Source organism: Ictidomys tridecemlineatus, chromosome 1 (assembly GCF_052094955.1).
Source record: "Ictidomys tridecemlineatus isolate mIctTri1 chromosome 1, mIctTri1.hap1, whole genome shotgun sequence".
Classification (NCBI taxonomy): domain Eukaryota; kingdom Metazoa; phylum Chordata; class Mammalia; order Rodentia; family Sciuridae; genus Ictidomys; species Ictidomys tridecemlineatus.
The window spans coordinates 77,105,834-77,113,800 of NC_135477.1; the positions used below are offsets into that span (position 1 = coordinate 77,105,834).

The 7,967-nt window shown below is 41.5% G+C and overlaps 1 protein-coding gene across 4 annotated transcripts in view; it reads left to right on the plus strand.

The window, feature by feature from the left end:
* Window positions 1-1,624: 1,624 nt before the first annotated feature.
* Znf239 (zinc finger protein 239) overlaps window positions 1,625-7,967 on the plus strand; it is a 29,917-nt gene continuing 23,574 nt past the window's right edge. The window contains exons 1-2 of one of the 4 annotated variants that reach the window (XM_040273823.2): window positions 1,625-1,747; window positions 2,560-2,601. The gene's annotated coding sequence lies outside the window, so the exon portion shown is untranslated. Of the gene's footprint in view, window positions 1,897-2,559; window positions 2,602-7,967 lie in introns of all 4 variants that reach the window. The other 3 variants (XM_040273825.2, XM_040273824.2, XM_078042902.1) reach the window with 3 other exon arrangements.

Here is a 7,967-nt window from a genome sequence, read left to right on the forward strand (position 1 = left end):
TTAGGGAAGAGCTCTATGATTTTCCATCAGAGATTAATAGTGGTGAGTCAAAAAGAGATAACTTTGTGTTCCCAGACAAAAGGTAGGAGAGTAGTTCTGAAGGGGAGCCCAGACAGGAAATGGGTTCATGCTCCTACAATAGGCTGAATATAATGGTTCCCCAAATGTGTCCAAGCCCTAATCCCTAGAAGTTGTGAATGTTAATTTATAATTTATATGACAAAAGGGATTTTCAAAATGTGATTAAATTAAGCATCTATTTTTTTTTTAAAGAGAGAGAGTTTCTCAATATTTATTTTTCAGTTTTCGGTGGACATAACATCTTTATTTTATTTTATGTGGTACTGAGGATCGAACCCAGCGCCCTGCTCATGCCAGGCCAGCACGTTATCGCTTGAGCCACATCCCCAGCCCCAAAATTAAGCATCTTGATGTAGAATGATTTTCCTGCATTATCCAGTTGGGTCCAATATAATTGCAACTTATTGTAAGAAAAATGTAGGAGTCACCAGTGCTGAGAAAGTGATATCATGAAGGAAGAACAAATTGGATTACAGTACTTGGAAGATAGGAAGAGGCCACAGGCCAAAGAATACATTGAATCACTGGAAATTGGCAAAAATTCTTCCTCTAAAGCTTCCAGAAGGAACCAGCCCTATAGACACTATTAGCCCAGTGAAAATTATATCAGACTACTGACCTCCAGAACTGCAAAATAATAAATTTGTTGTGGTGTACACCAATTTGTGAAAATTTGTTACAGGAACAAATGGAAACTGATAGAAGAAGAAGAAGGGTATAGAAGAGACGCCCAGGAAGCAGCTTTCTGATCTCCCAAATAAATCTGAAAAAGATTTGAAAGAGGCCAAACGGGCAGCTCTGTGTCACTTAGTGAGAGGTGCAGCCTGGTAGAATTATAGTGCCTCCCTATGAAGATATCAAATAAAAGAGTCTCTGAGGCAAGATTTCTGCTTCCCTTAGTAAATATTTGATATTATTCAATTGTAAAAAGCAAATTGCAGGCCCACATACATGGCATGTTTTTAAAAATACGTACAAACAGTCATATCTGTGTAGTTGAAGGAGAGTTCTGACTGCTGAATGCCACATGACCAATCCTCTCACCTTCTCAGTCTTTCAATTGTAGCCTACATAAAATCAACCACACATAACCACACAAGCACCCCTCATCAATCTATTTTTTCCATAACATCTTTCCATATCACCTTATACCATACTATGTCATTTATTTCTATTTAAATTGCTTGTTTCCCCCACTAGAATTTAACAAGAATCACTGAAAGGGCAATGATTTGGGAGTAACATCTTGAAGAGCTCCTGCTATGAATGAACTTCGGAACTGAGACAGAAGATATCGAGTGGTAAGTATTAATTTCAGAATTTTTTTTTAAATGGTGGTATTTACGTCCTTCTCCCCCAGCGGAATTTTAACATTAAAAAAATCATAACAGGTATTCCTAAAATAATTCTTAGGCGTTTGTAAGAAAAAGCCTGGAGGATAACTTTACCACTTTGCAAGGAGAGGTGAACAGCAGCGTGGACAATCGCCTACACCACTGCTCAGCTCTTCGCAAAACGCTCTCATCTCGGGCGCCGCCGGAAGTAGGTGCCGGAAGTGGGCTGTCCCGCGCGCGGTTCGCTGGGACTTGTAGTTGGGGGCCCATGGCGAGGGCACGGGTCAGTTTGCGGATCACTGCGTTGCCAGGTGTGGGATCTCACGTGGGAGGTGAGACGGGGCCGGCGGCCTTCGTGGCTGGCAGAGGTGTCACGGATCAGGGTCGTGGGCCTCTGGTGAGGTGCTGGGCCGCCAAGATCGGAAGCCGGGCGAGAAGCCGAAGGAGAGTGCGACCCGCGGAGGGCAACTCAGGGCCGCACGTGTGTCTGGGTGCCGCATTCCGAGCAGTGGCGCCCCCTGGGCTAGGCCACACGGAGGCCAGGCCTCTACCGCAAAGGAGGCCTGGCCCCTGAGGGCCCCTCCTCTCGTGTGGCTGAGACTTGGCCTGGGCCTGCCTGGGAGCTTTGTGGTTGGCTACATCGGCCTTTTCCAAGGAGTTGTTCTGTGGACATTAGGCAGTCGAGAAGGGCTCCCTGTGGGACCCAGGTTTCTGCTCCACAGCACCTTTTTTCCTCGCTGAAAAAAATGTTACATCAGAACCCTGTACCCCAGAAATGAATCAGGTTGCAGAGAAAAAGGATGGCGTCTTATGTATCCAAAATCCCATCTCAGAGGCGATCTATATAACCTGAGAGCTCCTACTCTAACCAGAACTTTAGGGCAGAAATTGGGAAGTCTGAGGGAAAAGGCTTTCAGATGCAGACAGCTACCGAATTTGAATTTGCTTACTCTCACGTGCTTTGATGGGAGACTTGGCCTATTTGTTCCAAAGCCCTGAAGAGAGGGATAAGAGAACTGCAGGGAGTGAGAGAGGAAGGATTGACTGATAGCAAGAGCTGAGTAACTTTTTCCAGTGTTGGACCGGCTAGTCTGTGTCCTACAAGTTGGGCTTGGTTTTTATGGATTTTTCTCTGCCTTTCCAGGAATCTGCATTTCCCTGAGAGGAAGATATGACAAAGTTCCAGGTGAGTTGGAGTTTTTCCTAAAATTCCTTTCTAAAAATTAAACATAACCTTTTTTTTTTTCCCCCTTGGGACAAAGAGAACATGTGCATGAGAGCTTGGCTAGTGTTAGATCCTGTGTCTGTACTGTACTGTATTTATTTTCCTCTCCCTCATCCTTTTTTTTTTCCTTTGTCAAAAAGTTCAGTATGAGAAACATATATTTCTGATTATATTTTATACTGCCCTACTTTTTTACATTTGGTCTGCTCTTCAGAGTACCTGCATGTGCACTTCTAAAGAAAGACCACAGAGCATCTTTGCCTGGTCCTTTCAAAGCTAAACTTTTCCTGCCAGACATTTCACTCACATCCTGTTAGTTAACTTTCTGTTGCTGTGAGAAAATGCCTGATGTAATCAATTTATAATATTTATTTTGGCTTACAGTTTCAGAGGTTTCAATCCCACAGTTGCCTTTGGGCCTGTGACAGCACAGTGCATCATGGTGGGAGAGCAAGGTAGAGGAATTCTCTTCATCTCATGGCAGGCAGGTCACAAAGAGGTGAAGGGGCTGAGATTCCAATACTACCTCCAAGGGCATGCCCCCAGTAACATAGTTTTGCTTCCACTAGGCCCCACCTTCTAAAAGTTCCACCACCTCACAGGCTGTTCTTTTAGCATATGAACCTTTGGGAGACACAAAAGATCCAAACTATAAACTATAGCATGTTGAAAGTCGTTCAGAGCTACTGTATGTCCAGTCCAGTGCTAAATGGTCTCAGGAAAACAAATAGAATGATAAACTATGGTGCTTTTCTTCAAGGAGCGCACTTCTTGATGAGCATATTATGTGTACTCAAAACATATGCATATTAATCATGACCATTTATAATTGTGAAAGAATGAAAAATATTAGAACATTAGTTAAATGTCAGCACAGTGATAACAAAATCACTGCTACAAATGCTCCTCACCTAGGCGCTGCATCAGAATCATCTAGGTTTCCAAGAATTAAGGTTCTTAGCCCTCCCCTGCAGATCTACTAAAAGGAGACTCTCATTCCTCTTTGTTTTCTGAAGATTTATTGTGAAATAATAATACTCCACATACTTGATGTTAGTAAGTATGGTAGGTAAAATGACTACCTAACCAGATAATTTACGCTCTGGTTGCTATGTTCCCTTCCACCAACATGTCTACTAAATTGATACAGTGAATGTAGATTTACCAAATAGCACTTTTTTTAAAAAAAAAAATTGTCTCTGTAAAACCATGTGTAGATAGTTACCTAAAGATTGACAGAATCATGAGTGTTTGAGATGGAAATGGTCAGCCCACTCTCTGTCAGAGTGCTAGTGTTTTATGGCTGCAGAGAGCTGTGACTCAGAGGAAGTTGAAGAGAAAGCCTTGTTTTTTGTTGCAAAAAACAGCAGAGCCAGAAATAAACTCCATGTTTTTCAGATCCAAGCTGCTCTTTCTCCATAACTAAATAGGTCATCACACCTGAAATTATTTGAATAAAATATCAGGCTACATTTTTTTTTTTTCCAATGAGATGGGGTCCTCTGTGTTGCCCAGGTTGGCCTCAAACTCCTGGGTTCAAATGATCATGTTGCCTGATACCACAGGCCTATGCCTCTATGTTGGGCTCAGATTGCATTTTAAGGAAAAAAAGAGAATTGGTTCTCTCTCTCTCTCTCTCTCTTTTTTAATTTAAGAATTGATTCTTTTTTTTTTAAATATTCTTTTAAAGAGAGAGTGAGAGAGGAGAGAGAGAGAGAGAGAGAGAGAGAATTTTTAATATTTATTTTTTAGTTCTCGGCGGACACAACATCTTTGTTGATATGTGGTGCTGAGGATTGAACCCGGGCCGCACGCATGCCAGATGAGCGCGCTACCGCCTGCGATTCTTAACACCACTAGCAGTAGAAGCCTCTTTTTGTGTCCTGGTTTACAAGAAGAGACCATTAGCCTTATAAAAATCTGTGTGTATGGAGGATAGTAATCTTCCTGGAGGTACAGAGAGCATTGAAAATGTTTAAGGACTTCAAGAGAGATTAACATGCACAAGACCCTGTGTTCAGTATATTTTTCTCCCTTCTACCTATTCCCCTGTAATTATTCAATGTTGATGTAGTTAGGGACTGCAGGCATAGTAAATTTTGAGATTCTGGTATGTTAAGTAATATGTTAAGTATGTTAACTTATGTTAAATAATAATTTTTTTAATTTAAAGAAAGCACTTTATTCTACCACATATACTTATTGTTTTCTGTATTCCAGACATCATCTTTGTGTGTGCCAAAAGGCAGGAGTCCCAGTTTAACCCTTTTCTCCCTCTGCAACCTTGGATAAGTCACTTCATTATGAACCTTGGTTTCTCATCTATAAAATTGGGGTGTCTGGCTTGATGATCTCTAGGGTCTCTTTATTTGTTGCATTTCATTAGTCATTTAAATTGAAAGTGGCCAGGTATGGTGGGGTACACCTGTAATCCCAGCAACTTGGAAGCCAAGGCAGGAGGATTGCAAATTTGAAGCCAGCTTTAGCAACTTAGCAAGGCCCTAAGCAACTTAGTGAAACCCTGTGGATGTAACTCAGAGGTAAAGCAATCCTGGGTTCATTCCTCGGTTCCAAAAAACAAAAGAATTGAATGTGAATTTATAAACTTCTATCTTTTAGATTCCAAGTTGGTTGTGTTAATTGCTGGGGATTTAAAGATTAGTTGAGTGTGACCTCTGTCCTTCACAATCTTACAGCCAATTTGTGAGACAGATTTAATAGCTATATCAGAGATATGAGAAAGATGCTCTGAGGTCTTAAAGAAAGAAGCACCTGGCTTATCCGCCTGCTTCAGAAAGGGCTTGCTGATTATCCTGAGATAAAGGAATTCCAAAATGGATGTGAGAAATCCAAGTCAGGGTAGAAGCAACGTGAAAAGAACTATGCTAGACTAGAACATGCTGGGTGTAGATGGTTCCAAGTAATCCACTGTGACTACGCCACTTACCAGCTTCTGCATTACTGTGTCCTGCCTCTCAGTAAATTGTTATATCAAGCTGGGAGGCATCTGGAATGGAAGTTGAGAGCCATGGGATAACCTGTCTGGAGTAATGAGAACTTTAACATTTGGTGAAAATAGGAAACTACTGGTCCTATGACCTTCCTCTTTGACCAGCCTGCAGGATATTGAGAACACTTTCCCACTGTATGCAGAAGTTCAGTCTTGGGGGCGATTCATTAACTCCACTGATACCAAGGAAGACTGTTTATTATTTAGATTCTTTTAGTCTCAGCTCTCTCTTGCTATAAAAGGAGCATTATTTTTTTCCCCTTCCATCCTCCCCTTCCTCTCACTTGGTCCTCTCTTGTAATATTTCTCACCCTGGAATTTTCAGTCTTCTACAGTTAATAATCCACCCACATATCCTTTTCATTCTTGGCATGGATTTCCCCCTGCCACTTTGTTTACAGGATCTTAAAAACTACTAAGTCTGACTATGAACTGAAAGACAATAAAACTTGTTCTGTGAAAATTTGGTAAGAAGTTATTGTGGTCTAAGGTTTATTTTAAAAACAATGACCTTACTAAGACATTGGTAATGGAGGAGAGAGAACACATTGGAAGGAAATTCAAAGGATAGAACTGACAAGATCTGAAGTGGTTTGAATATTGTTGAGGTAGAGAAGGACGCTTAAACAATCCAGGTGACTAGTGGAAAGGGATAAAAATTGAAAGAAAAGATAATTGATGGATCTGAATCTGAGGAAAGAGGAAGGGATTCAATCTAGAGTACCCAAAGAGAGATTAGCTTGAGCAGAAAGAAACCTTTCTAAAGTGGGAAAGAAAATGTCTGGTTGAGAGGAGTGACTGATTCCTCTCCTCCTCACTGCCCCCAGCCCAGTGCAGGGGATTGAATTCAGAGGCTCATGCAAAGCCAGGTTAAGTGCTCTCCCCATCCCCCGAGCTCTACCCCAAAGAATCCACTTGCTTGATATTCACTGGGCCCTGCTTCACTAGAGGCTATGGTGATGGAGCACTAAGGCATCATTCTCCACTTCTTCTTTGTCCCGCCTTTGCCCAGGCTTCTGTTGCCTAGCCTTTTAAGCAGAGTGGAGACACAGTCATTGAAAGGAGAGCTTGAGAGAAAGCTTCTACTCTCCTCATTTTTACTTTGTCCACTGGTGACTAGTTGGGTAAGTCACATGCTTCCTGCATGGCAGGCCCTGCTATCCTCAATTACTGAGGAGGGAGTAGTGGTGTCTCCTCAGCCTGGAAGTTGTCTAGGCTAATCAAATTTATGAGGTAATGCTGCCTTCTCAAAGGTATTGTGGACTTCCTGGTCCATAATTTAGGTTTCATTTGACTCATTATTTTTAATAAATTCTATCACTTTTTTTTTTAAAGAGAGAGTGAGAGAGGAGAGAGAGAATTTTTAATATTTTATTTTTTAGTTCTCGGCGGACACAACATCTTTGTTGGTATGTGGTGCTGAGGATCAAACCCGGGCCGCACGCATGCCAGGCGAGCGCGCTACTGCCTGAGCTACATTCCCAGTCCTCACTTTGCTTTTCAAAGTGTGCCTTCTTAACTAATGCCAGCCCATGAACCATGCAGACATAAGTATAGAGAGTAAATTGTTTATTAAAAAACAGAATCCTGGTCCTTCACAGCAGATAGTTTGAAAAGTGTTGTACCCTCAGACAGAACCCTGGAGAGAAACAATCATCTGAAATTAAATGAATAAGTAATTGGATTCCTTTTATGTCCCAGCCTGTTTGAGGCCTTAGGAATGCAGCAAAGAATGACAACCTCTCTGTCCCAGGAAACTTACATCTTAGGGGAAGAGACAGTAAGAAAGCCCTTGAATAGATAATGAGGTAAGATAGAAGTAGAATGAAGAAATTTAATTGGGAAAATGATTAGCTGGTCAAGGAAATGCTTTTCTGAGGAGACAGTAGGTGGGCTGGGATCAAAATGATAAGGAACTGGGATGAAGGTGTGAAAAAGCACATTTGGGACAAAGAGGGAAGCTAGTGCAAAGGCCTTGAGAATGAATTTGATGTGGTTCAGGAACCTGCAAGGTTGCTGGGACCAAGTATAATATTAAGAAAGGAGTGTGTACAGCTGAGGTTGGGAAAATGACAGGTATTGAACTGTTGATTACCAGTGACCCAAGTTCCATTTCCCAGAAGTAAAGATTAAACACTGAAGCAAGTGTAGAAAGCAAGTTTTATTTAAAGAATAATAATAAACTTCTCTCGGGAAGAATAAAGGGCCATAGCTGGTATTCTGATATCCAAAGTAGGAGTGTCCTATACCTTTTAAACATTTTATATTTTCTTTGTTCTACCCTGTTGTTCCTTCATTTTCCCATCCTGCCTACATG